At 47.6% G+C, this 9701-nt stretch overlaps 1 protein-coding gene across 2 annotated transcripts in view; it reads left to right on the top strand.

Annotated features, from left to right (window-relative positions):
* Positions 1–736: 736 nt before the first annotated feature.
* Positions 737–9701, top strand: part of STON2 (stonin 2) — a 174537-nt gene continuing 165572 nt past the window's right edge. For both annotated transcript variants that reach the window (XM_037730452.1, XM_017505940.2), the window contains exon 1: positions 737–877. The gene's annotated coding sequence lies outside the window, so the exon portion shown is untranslated. The remainder of the gene's footprint in view (positions 878–9701) is intronic.

Genomic DNA, 9701 nt, shown 5'->3' with positions numbered 1-9701 from the left:
AGAATTTGGAATAATGTTTAGTAAATAATATGCACCATAAAAACGTTAGGGTCATTATCATTATCTAGCCTCATCTCTCAAGCTACGTATGAACTTCCCTGTAATTGAAGATCTTACCATCTTTCTCTTTTTCCCCCTGAAACACCTAGCACGGTGTTTTTATTTGTTGTCGTGATTAGGACCTTAAACAAGTTCCTCTACCTTTGAGAGCTCAGGTAGGACCACTGGGAGGTGGTGTGTAGAGTCCAACGTGAGTCCACAAAACAAATTGGCACCCTCTTTTTACAAGCGACTGTCCTGAGCTCTAGGTCCTCTGTAGAGTCAACAGTATCAATACATGAACGTATGGGAGTGAGGCCAGGTGAGCATGATTCCCGCTCCTAGGAGGTCTCAACCATCAGTCCGCAGACGGGGCGGGTGGTACTCCAAGGCGCTCCCCATTCCCTGCCATTTCCCTGTCGATGCTTTCTGCGTTGCCTAGTGCCTGGACGGCCGGCCCCAGGGGGCGCAGAGGGGAAGGATCCCGGCTTCGGCGTCCGGCTGGGGCCCAGGGAATCGCGGGGAAGCGAGGCTGCGGCGCAGGAGGCTCAGCCAGCAGATCACGGCGGCGCCCGGCCCGTGCCCCCGCCCCGGCTCTCCGGCTGCCCAATCAGAGCGCGGCTCGGGAGCGCGCCGCGGCCAATTAGGAGCGGCGGGAGCGGCGCCGGGAGCCGGCGGGCGCTGAGCGAGCCCGAGACTCTGGAGCCGGTGGCGGCGCTGCGGCCGGGAGGAGGGCGGCGAAAGCAGCGCGGCCGGGTGAGGTTTCCGCGGCCAGACCAGCCGGCTCTGCCGCGGCGAACTTCCCGCGGACGCTGGGGACCTGCGGATCGCGGCACAGGTAACTGTACCCGGCGCCCCGCAGCAGGAGGGCGAGCGCGCCCCCTGAGAGGGGCGCCGCAGGTGGAGCGGGCGGGGGGCGGGTGGGCCGCGAGGTCCTAGCGCCGCGGTGCCCCCTGGCGCCCCCAAGCCTGCCCCGCCGAGCCACGCGGAGGCGCGGCGTTTCCACCAGCCGCAGGCGTCCCGGGGTGGGAGAGGACGAAGGGACTCTGCCTGAGGCAGATGGGGGTGGAGGAGGACTCCTGCGACCCCCGGCCCCATACACAGACACTTTTGATCGACGGGTGTCTTCGAGTTAGGGACGCCCAGGATGTCTTCATTGGCCCGAGTGGGGAGGCGACAACAGGTGTCCCGGGGGACTGTGCTTCCCCGAACTCCCCTCGCCTGAAAGCCCGGCCTTGGCGCTGCGCCTCACCTTCGGGGTGTCGGGAGGCGGGACCCCAGCCTGGCCTCAGGCGTTCTGCCCGCTGGACAGCGCCCAGAGGCTGCCTGGACGCGGGGCTTGGATGGAGTTTCCTTTGCGCGTTGCCAAGCAATTTGCCTGACACCCGCCTCTCGCTGGGATGAAGAGTTGAAGATGAGACTGTGTGCGTGTGTGTGCATTCGTGCTGCGTGTGTGTGCAACCCTTACTGGAAGGAGCTGCCTGAGGGCTGTGAGTGAATCATTAACTGTGCTTTTGTGCAGCTCCTAGCCTCTGTCTGCCTCCCCGCCTCTTCCGACGCTCCCCGTTTTCCCCTCGGGCAGGTCGTCTTGGCTTTCCGTGCCTCCCTCTTCTGATCTGTAAGGTGGCGATCATGATTGCACCGGCCTGATAGCGTTGTTTTGAGGATCATACGAGCTAATGCCTGAAAAACACCGGTTTTTCAGCGCTAAGCACTTAATAAATACTGGCTCTTATTTATTATACGGAGTGAACGGCCTTTTAAAGAGTAAATCAGACGTGTCCAAACTGGCCTAGCAACCATTTGCAGCTCTGAACAGCTTTCTACACTTGAAAGGAAAAAATGCTATTATTAATGATACTGATGGTATCTTTTAAAGGTAACATATCCTTTTGGTGGGGCAATAAAAAACTGATTCATTGGGATGGTTAGAGAAATCAATGTATTCCAACTAGCAACTGAGAAAAGCTTTGTGACCCTTGAAAAAATTGGTATAAATATCGTGTGAAAATAATATCATGGTAGTTTGTTAAATATTCACCTTTCATTAGCATGGCTGATTTGGGGGTAGTATTTGAAGGTTTTTATACTTTTTACTCCTCCCTTAAACAAAAAAGTAAAATTAAAAAGAGAGGCAGGGAGAAAGAGAGAGAGAGGAAAAACTCAACCACACAACAAAAATGTCAGTGGCTCATAGAAACCTAAAATTGCAGTTGCTACTTTTAGGTGTTTTTTTCCTATGCCTGACCTGGGTGATCTGGTTTAATTCTTTGTCACTATGTCACTTTTCTTTTCTTGGTTAATCCGAAGAATCACATAATTGGCCCCTTTTATTTTTATTTTTAAAACGTAAAATATTGGTCAGATGCAGTGGCTCATGCCTGTAATCCCAGCACTTTGGGAGGCCAAGGTGGGTGGATCACTTGAGGTAAGGAGTTCGAGACCAGCCTGACCAACAATGAAGAAACCCTGTCTCTACTAACAATACAAAATTAGCTGGGTGTGGTGGTGTATGCTGTAATCTCAGCTACATGGGAGGCTGATGCAGGAGATTCACTTGAACCTAGGAGACGGAGGTTGCGGTGAGCTGAGATCACACCATTGCATCCCAGCCTGGGCAACGAGAGGGAAACTCCGTCTCAAAAAAAGAAAAAAAAAACAAACCTTAAAATATCGACATGTAGCGACCTACTCAGAGTTTTGAACCCTCTGCTCACTTGCCTCCTACCCTGTGACGAATCCCGAAGAACCTTCTCAAAGCTTCTCTAGGGTTATGTCAGTGGGAATCTGTTTTACCACACCATACTACCTGCTACCCCCCAACCCACAGGCTAGGACCTGGGGAAAGACGCAAACAAAATACCCCAGTTATTGTAGGGTCTCCTGTGCTTTTGCCAGCAGCCTTGGAATGAATACATTGGCTTAGAGGAAATGCTTATCTTCTCGGGGGTAAGAAGCCAACTTCCAGATGCAATCTTTCAAGTCTCAAATTAGCATGGCAGCCCTTTCAGTTGTTGATAAGGGGACTTTTACTCTCCCCCGTGGAGTGGGAGGATCTGAAGCTTGCTGCTAAGGGAGAGTAAGAGAGAGTATTGGGCAGGGCAAAGATTCCTGAATTCAGAGCCAGACCCCCACCTGGTGAGATCTCAGACTGTGGCTGACTCTGGGAAACTTCCACAAGTCGCTTTGTTTTTCCAAGCCAGGCTTCTGCTTTATAAAATGAATTGTTCAATTTTTAATTTCATTGTTATTTTTTCTTAGAGGTTGTTCTAAGGATAATAGTAATGAATGGAGAAGCCCTGGCACAGTTCCAGGGACATGGTTACAGGTCTGTAGCATCCAGAGAAGATCTTAAAAGTTATACCTGGGGAAGACAAAAAGCTTGATTGAAGGGTAACACTTGAGCTGAGTATAGAATGATGAGCAAGTCTCTTGTGCAGTCAGGGGTGAGGTGGGATTGGAAAGAAGGCAGAAGAAAGAAGGGAAGACATTACAGAATGAGAGAAGTGATCAAAAGTACTATTACAGTCAGCTTACGGTAAATAGCAAGTAACCCCCAAATCTCAGTAATTTACAACAACCAAGATTTATTTCTCTCTCATGCTGTATGTACAGTGTAAGTCGGTGATTGTTCTCCCCCTCATTTGTCATCATTCTGGGACCCACTGAGGCTTAAGAAACACCCTCTCTCTGGGACAATGTGGATCTTATTTATGGCAAAAGGAAAAAGGACATGATAGAACAAAACTCTGGCACCTAGTCTGCTCAGAAATAGCAGCCGTCACTTCATCTCTCATGCTGTTGGTCAAGGTAACTCACATGGCAAAGCCTGCTGTCAGTGGTATGGGGAAGTCTAAACCAGCTGCAGACAGCGAGGTATGGCTGAGCAGGAGGAAAAGTGCTGAAGGAAACAAGGTCAGGAGGTGGCCCAGCGGCAGATGTTGAAAGGCCCTGGGTCGCGTGCTAGGGGATTGGGACTTTATCTCATGGCAGGGAGCAGCCACTGAAGAGTTTTGAGTTGGGCTTTGACAGAGTCAGATTTTCTGGCTCAACACATGTTTCTAGTGGCCATGTGGAGAGAAGATTGAAATAGGTGAGAAAAAGCAAGAGGTGATGAGGGCAGGGCAAATACAGCGGCCTCTAATCTCTCTCTCACCATGTGTCACATGACTTCAGATTCCACGACTAGAAACTGATTTATTTGGCTCTTGAGTGGCTTGCCTTCTTCACAAGTTCTCTCCTAAAATGTACGTGCTCTCTCATCTTGAAGTTGTTATTTTATATCCTCTGAAGCAGAGGTTCTCAAACGTTAGTGTGCATCGGATCACCTGGAGGGTCTGAGAGAATGCAGATTGCTGGGCTGGGCGCCTGAAGTTCCTGAATCAGTCAGCCTGGTCTGGGGCCTGGAAATGAGTATTTCCGACAAATGCTCAGGTGATACTGATGCCACTGGTTTCACACTTTGAAAACCACTAAACTAAAGGGAGACATTAAGATGTGATTAAGATAAATACCTGAATGGAAGAGTCCAATGGAAGGAGGAAAAGGGCTGAAAGGTCTCAGCATTTTCCATCAGGTTTGCTGAAGGCTGGCTCTGGCCATGAGCAGTAGGCGCTGTAAGAGTAACTGATTCTCTAGATGTATATTCAATTGCAGATGCAGTGTTCATAGTGAGGAAATGAAAAAAGCTTGGGCCCAGAGAAGCATACAAGTGGTGCTTTGACGTGTCCTGTCCCTTTATAATTTTGCCCAGACTTCCCATCTTGTCATCTAGCACACACCCATTTGTCTGGCTCCAGACCTCTCACTCAAGTCTGTCCGTTTATTCCAATCCTGATCCATCAAACTTCTTGTCATTCCAGTTATAATTTTTTCTGGAGCCGAGCTTGCCCACTGGGTGGATATTTGGCTGACTTTTGATATAGTCAGACCAAGAAATTACTTGCTTTACTTGAGGTCACCTTCATAATTAAACATCTGTGCCATGTGGTCATACAGATTGTGATCAGTACCCCCCACCTCCAAGATAAATAACCCCTTGAGAACCCAAGATTGTCCATGGTTTGGCTTATACTAGGAGATGGAACAAGTTATTACAATTCCCCCTAACTGTGACTCATCACTCCTGTAACAACAGGGCATGCCAGAAATGGACGTAAAGGAGAAAATATGTTGGGGTGTATAACATGACACAGGAAATAAAACACAGCGAGTGTCTTTTTTTTTTTAAACTCTATTTTGCTCCATCATAGACATGGCACAAATTTGAAGTCTGCCTAGGGTCCTGATAAATCAGTGGTGTGCCAGCATGTGACAGAGAGCGTGTAAATGCATGAGTTACTTCTAGGATCACCAGTCTAGGATCACCATTTTAAGTGCTGACTACCAGCTTAGAATATTTGTTTCAGGCCGGGCGCGGTGGCTCAAGCCTGTAATCCCAGCACTTTGGGAGGCCGAGGCGGGTGGATCACGAGGTCAAGAGATCGAGACCATCCTGGTCAACATGGTGAAACCCCGTCTCTACTAAAAATACAAAACATTAGCTGGGCATGGTGGCGCATGCCTGTAGTCCCAGCTACTCAGGAGGCTGAGGCAGGAGAATTGCCTGAACCCAGGAGGCGGAGGTTGCGGTGAGCCGAGATCACGCCATTGCACTCCAGCCTGGGTAACAAGAGCGAAACTCTGTCTCAAAAAAAAAAAAAAAAAAAAAAGAATATTTGTTTCAAGTTCAGTTGAGTGCAGAATTATCCATTGGGGTATGAATAGAAAATTCTAGAAATTCAATATGCATTTTTTTTTTTTTTTTGGTAGAGTTTTACTCTTGTCACCCAGGCTGGAGTGCAGTGGTGTGATCTCGGCTCATTGCAGCTTCTACCTCCCAGGTTCCAGGGATTCTCCTTCCTCAGCCTCCCAAGTACCTGGGATGATGGGTGCCCACCACCATGCCCAGCTAATTTTTTTTTTTTGAGACACAGTTTCACTCTTGTTGCTCAGGCTGGAGTGTGATGCGTAATCTCGGCTCACTGCAACCTTTGGCTCCCAGATTCAAGCAATTCTCCTGCCTCAGCCTCCCTAGTAGCTGGGATTACAGAAATGCGCTGCCACACCTGGCTAATTTTTTTTTTTTTTGAGACAGAGTTTCGCTGTTGTTACCCAAACTGGAGTGCAATGGCACGATGTCGTCTCACCGCAACCTCCGCCTCCTGGGTTCAGGCAATTCTCCTGCCTCAGCCTCCCGAGTAGCAGGGATTACAGGCGTGCACCACTATGCCCAGCTAATTTTTGTATTTTTAGTAGAGACGGGGTTTCACCTTGTTGACCAGGATGGTCTCGATCTCTTGACCTCGTGATCCACCTGCCTCAGCCTCCCAAAGTGTTGGGATTATGGGCGTAAGCCACCGCGCCCAGCCAATTTTGTATTTTTAGTAGAGACAGGGTTTCACCATGTTGGTCTCGCTGGTCTTGAACTCCAGACCTCAGGTAATCCGCCTGCCTTGGCCTCCCAAAGTGCTGGGATTACAGGCATGAGGCACTGCACCTGGCCGCAGCTAATTTTTGTATTTTTAGTAGAGATGAGATTTCACTATGTTGGCCAGGCTGGTCTAGAACACCTGACCTCAACTGATCCACTTGCTTCAGCCTTTCAAAGTGCTAGGATTATAGGCGTGAGCCACTGCATCCAGCTTTCTATATGCATATTAAATGTGTATAAAATAGGAAATGTTATGATGAGCTCATACTATAAAATAAAGTGAGATTTGAAAAGATCCTTGTTCCAGTTGAGATTTGACGGACAAGTCATACCTTGAAGATGTGCTTTCAGAAACAGGAAAAATTCCCCCAGGATTCTATGAACCTTCCCAGAGGTGGATAAGAAAGCTTAGAACCATAACCTCTGTCCTGGCGGCCTGAAGCCAACTGTTTCCTTCTCCAGGTCATTTTGGCAAGCCAGCAATTTTTCCCCCTCCTGCAGCTGTGCCCTCAGTACTGCCCTTACTTTGTCTACTCAATGGTGAACTACCACAGCTCCCTCCAGCTCAGGTTTCCAGGAAACCTGGCCTAAAATTTCAAAAGGTGCAGCAAACAAAACCGTGGATGCACCTGTGACAGCCAGTGAGAGAAGGGACACTTAAACCAGCCAGGGAGATTACAGATGCTGAACAATTCATTAGAAGGTGCTGCCATCCTCACACCTGTAATCCCAGCACTTTGGGAGGCTGAGGCGGGCAGATCACGAGGTTAGGAGTTCGAGACCAGCCCGACCAACATGGTGAAACCCCGTCTCTACTAAAAATACAAAAATTAGCCAGGCATGGTGGCGTGCACCTGTAATCCTAGCTACTAAGGAGGCTGAGGCAGGAGAATTGCTTGAACCCGGGAGGTGGAGGTTGCAAAAGAGATTACACCAGTGCACTCCAGCCTGGTAGACAGAGCGAGACTCCATCCCATCAAGAAAGAAGAAAAAAAGGAAAGAAGTAAAGAAGGAAAGGGAGGGAGGGAGGGAGGGAGGAAGGAAGGAAGGACTGAATTAGTAGTGAAAAAAAAAAAAAAAAAAAAGAAGGTGCTGTCATCCCCACTGCATATCATTTACCTAGCAATTTGATATTTAAGAAATGTTAGGTATCAAATCATAGAAAAATATTATCTTTTATTATCTAATTATATTAAATATATATATGCTTATATATCATATGTATTTTTTCATATTTCTAGCACTTTCAGGAGGCAGACTTCTAGTGTTATTGCTGTCTTTCTGAAATGCAGTAACAAAAATAGAAACAGTTGGCCAAACTTCTATAGATAGATAGGGGCAGGATTGAAACTCAAGGTCCCCTGAATTTTTCATTCATAATGTACACCTTTGTCACCGCAGCTGGCTGCCTTACTAACTTGGACAGGTTCCCTGAAGTGACCTCACTAACTGGCAAGGGGTGGTCAGTGTTCCTTGTGATGTTTTGTCACAACGAGGAATGTGAAGCTGCTTTGCAGATTGCTAATGGCTCAGTGCAACCTTTGGGAGGTGGGTGCACGTGAGTGGTATTGACCATCTGCTGAGTGCAAAGGTTTGAGGAAAATGTTACAAGGAATTCAGAGAATTATGATGCTCAGTCTCTGACCCAGCCTCTATGCTGAGAGCGAAAAGGCGTAATATTTATGTAAAATCAATAATAGGTAAACCACAGTGAGACCAGCAGTAAGCATGTAATCCAAGGGGCTACCAAGGGCTATGAATTCGGACAGAGAGTCTTTCCCAGATTGTGCTGCCCTGGGAAGCTTCAGGGAGGAGCAGCTACTCGGGCTGGATGGAGAAGTAGGATTTAGCTAGGTGGGAACCCTGGTCTTCAGGGAATAGACCTGAGTGAACCGTGCCTCTGCACTGGTCCACAAGCCTTTTCAGGTCCATTCACTGGGCTACTGTGTCTGAAGTAAAGGCGTCAAGTGGGAGAGAAGGGAAGTCGGATCTAGATGACTTCTTTTGTTTTTGAGATGGAGTCTCACTTTGTCACCCAGGCTGGAGCTCAGTGGCACAATCTCGGCTCATTGCAGCCTCTGCCTCCAAAGTTCAAGCAATTGTCCTGCCTCAGCCTCCTGAGTAGCTGGGATTACAGGTGCCCACCATCATGCCCGGCTAATTATTTGTATTTTTAGTAGAGATGGGTTTTCACCTTGCTGGCCAGGCTGGTCTCAAACTCCTGACCTCAGGCGATCTGCCTGCCTTAGCCTCCCAAAGTACTGGGATCACAGGCGTGAGCCACTGCACCCGGCCTAGATGACTTCTTAACACTTTCCTTTCTTGACTGCCATCAGACTATTTAATCTTTGTGAAATTATGAAAAGCACTATTTAATTTGAATGGCTTGCATAACCTACAAATGAAGCCATTCAGCGATTAGTAGATGAATAACACTGGACTCTGCTTTGACCCTCTTTACATGTTTATTGTATTAGTAGGAAAGCACTTTGGAGCTAAATATGTCAAACATCTATATAAATAAAATCTAATCCTATCATAACCTCTGTCAAACTTGCAGGCAGTTGGTCTTACTCCATTTGTAATATAACCTGGAAAGGTCAAGTGACTTGTTTAAAGTCATGCAGAAATCCCCTGGCGCTTCTATAATAACTGACCCCACTTCCCCTGACATTTGGTGGTGTCTAGCTTAAGTCGCCTCACATATCTTCATAAGGATGGTGACACTAAGAATGACACTAAGATGACACTAGGGCCCCTGTCATCTAGATAGGATTTCTCCTACTCATATTATACCCCATGGGGGCTCTCAGCTGTGACCCCCAAAATGTCCTTGTTAACGTTAAGCTTGGGGTGAAATCACTGAAAGCTTCTCTTTCACGCTTCTCCCTGGCTTCCATTGAAAGAAGGTATCATTTTAGTGCTGTGTGTCCATGCAAACACACCATCTGAATGAAACAGCATTCTCAAGCATTTTTCATGCGAAATGCCAAGAAGTATAGTGGGACTATCAGTGGCTTTCTATCTATCTGAACTTTGGATTTAGACATTAGACCCTTGCCAGCTTGATAGAATCCCTCCATTGGCTGCCTTTTGAAGTTAGCTAACTGGTTTTAAAAAACCAAATGGGACACTTTAAATGAAAACAGACTTTATTTCACTGTTTGTCTTAGAAACCAAAAACATTTGT

This window comes from Cebus imitator, unplaced genomic scaffold, assembly GCF_001604975.1.
Source record: "Cebus imitator isolate Cc_AM_T3 unplaced genomic scaffold, Cebus_imitator-1.0 Scaffold345, whole genome shotgun sequence".
Taxonomy (NCBI): Eukaryota; Metazoa; Chordata; class Mammalia; order Primates; family Cebidae; genus Cebus; species Cebus imitator.
The sequence above is the reverse complement of the archived record's forward strand: the minus strand, read 5'-3'. Positions and strand labels throughout refer to the sequence as shown.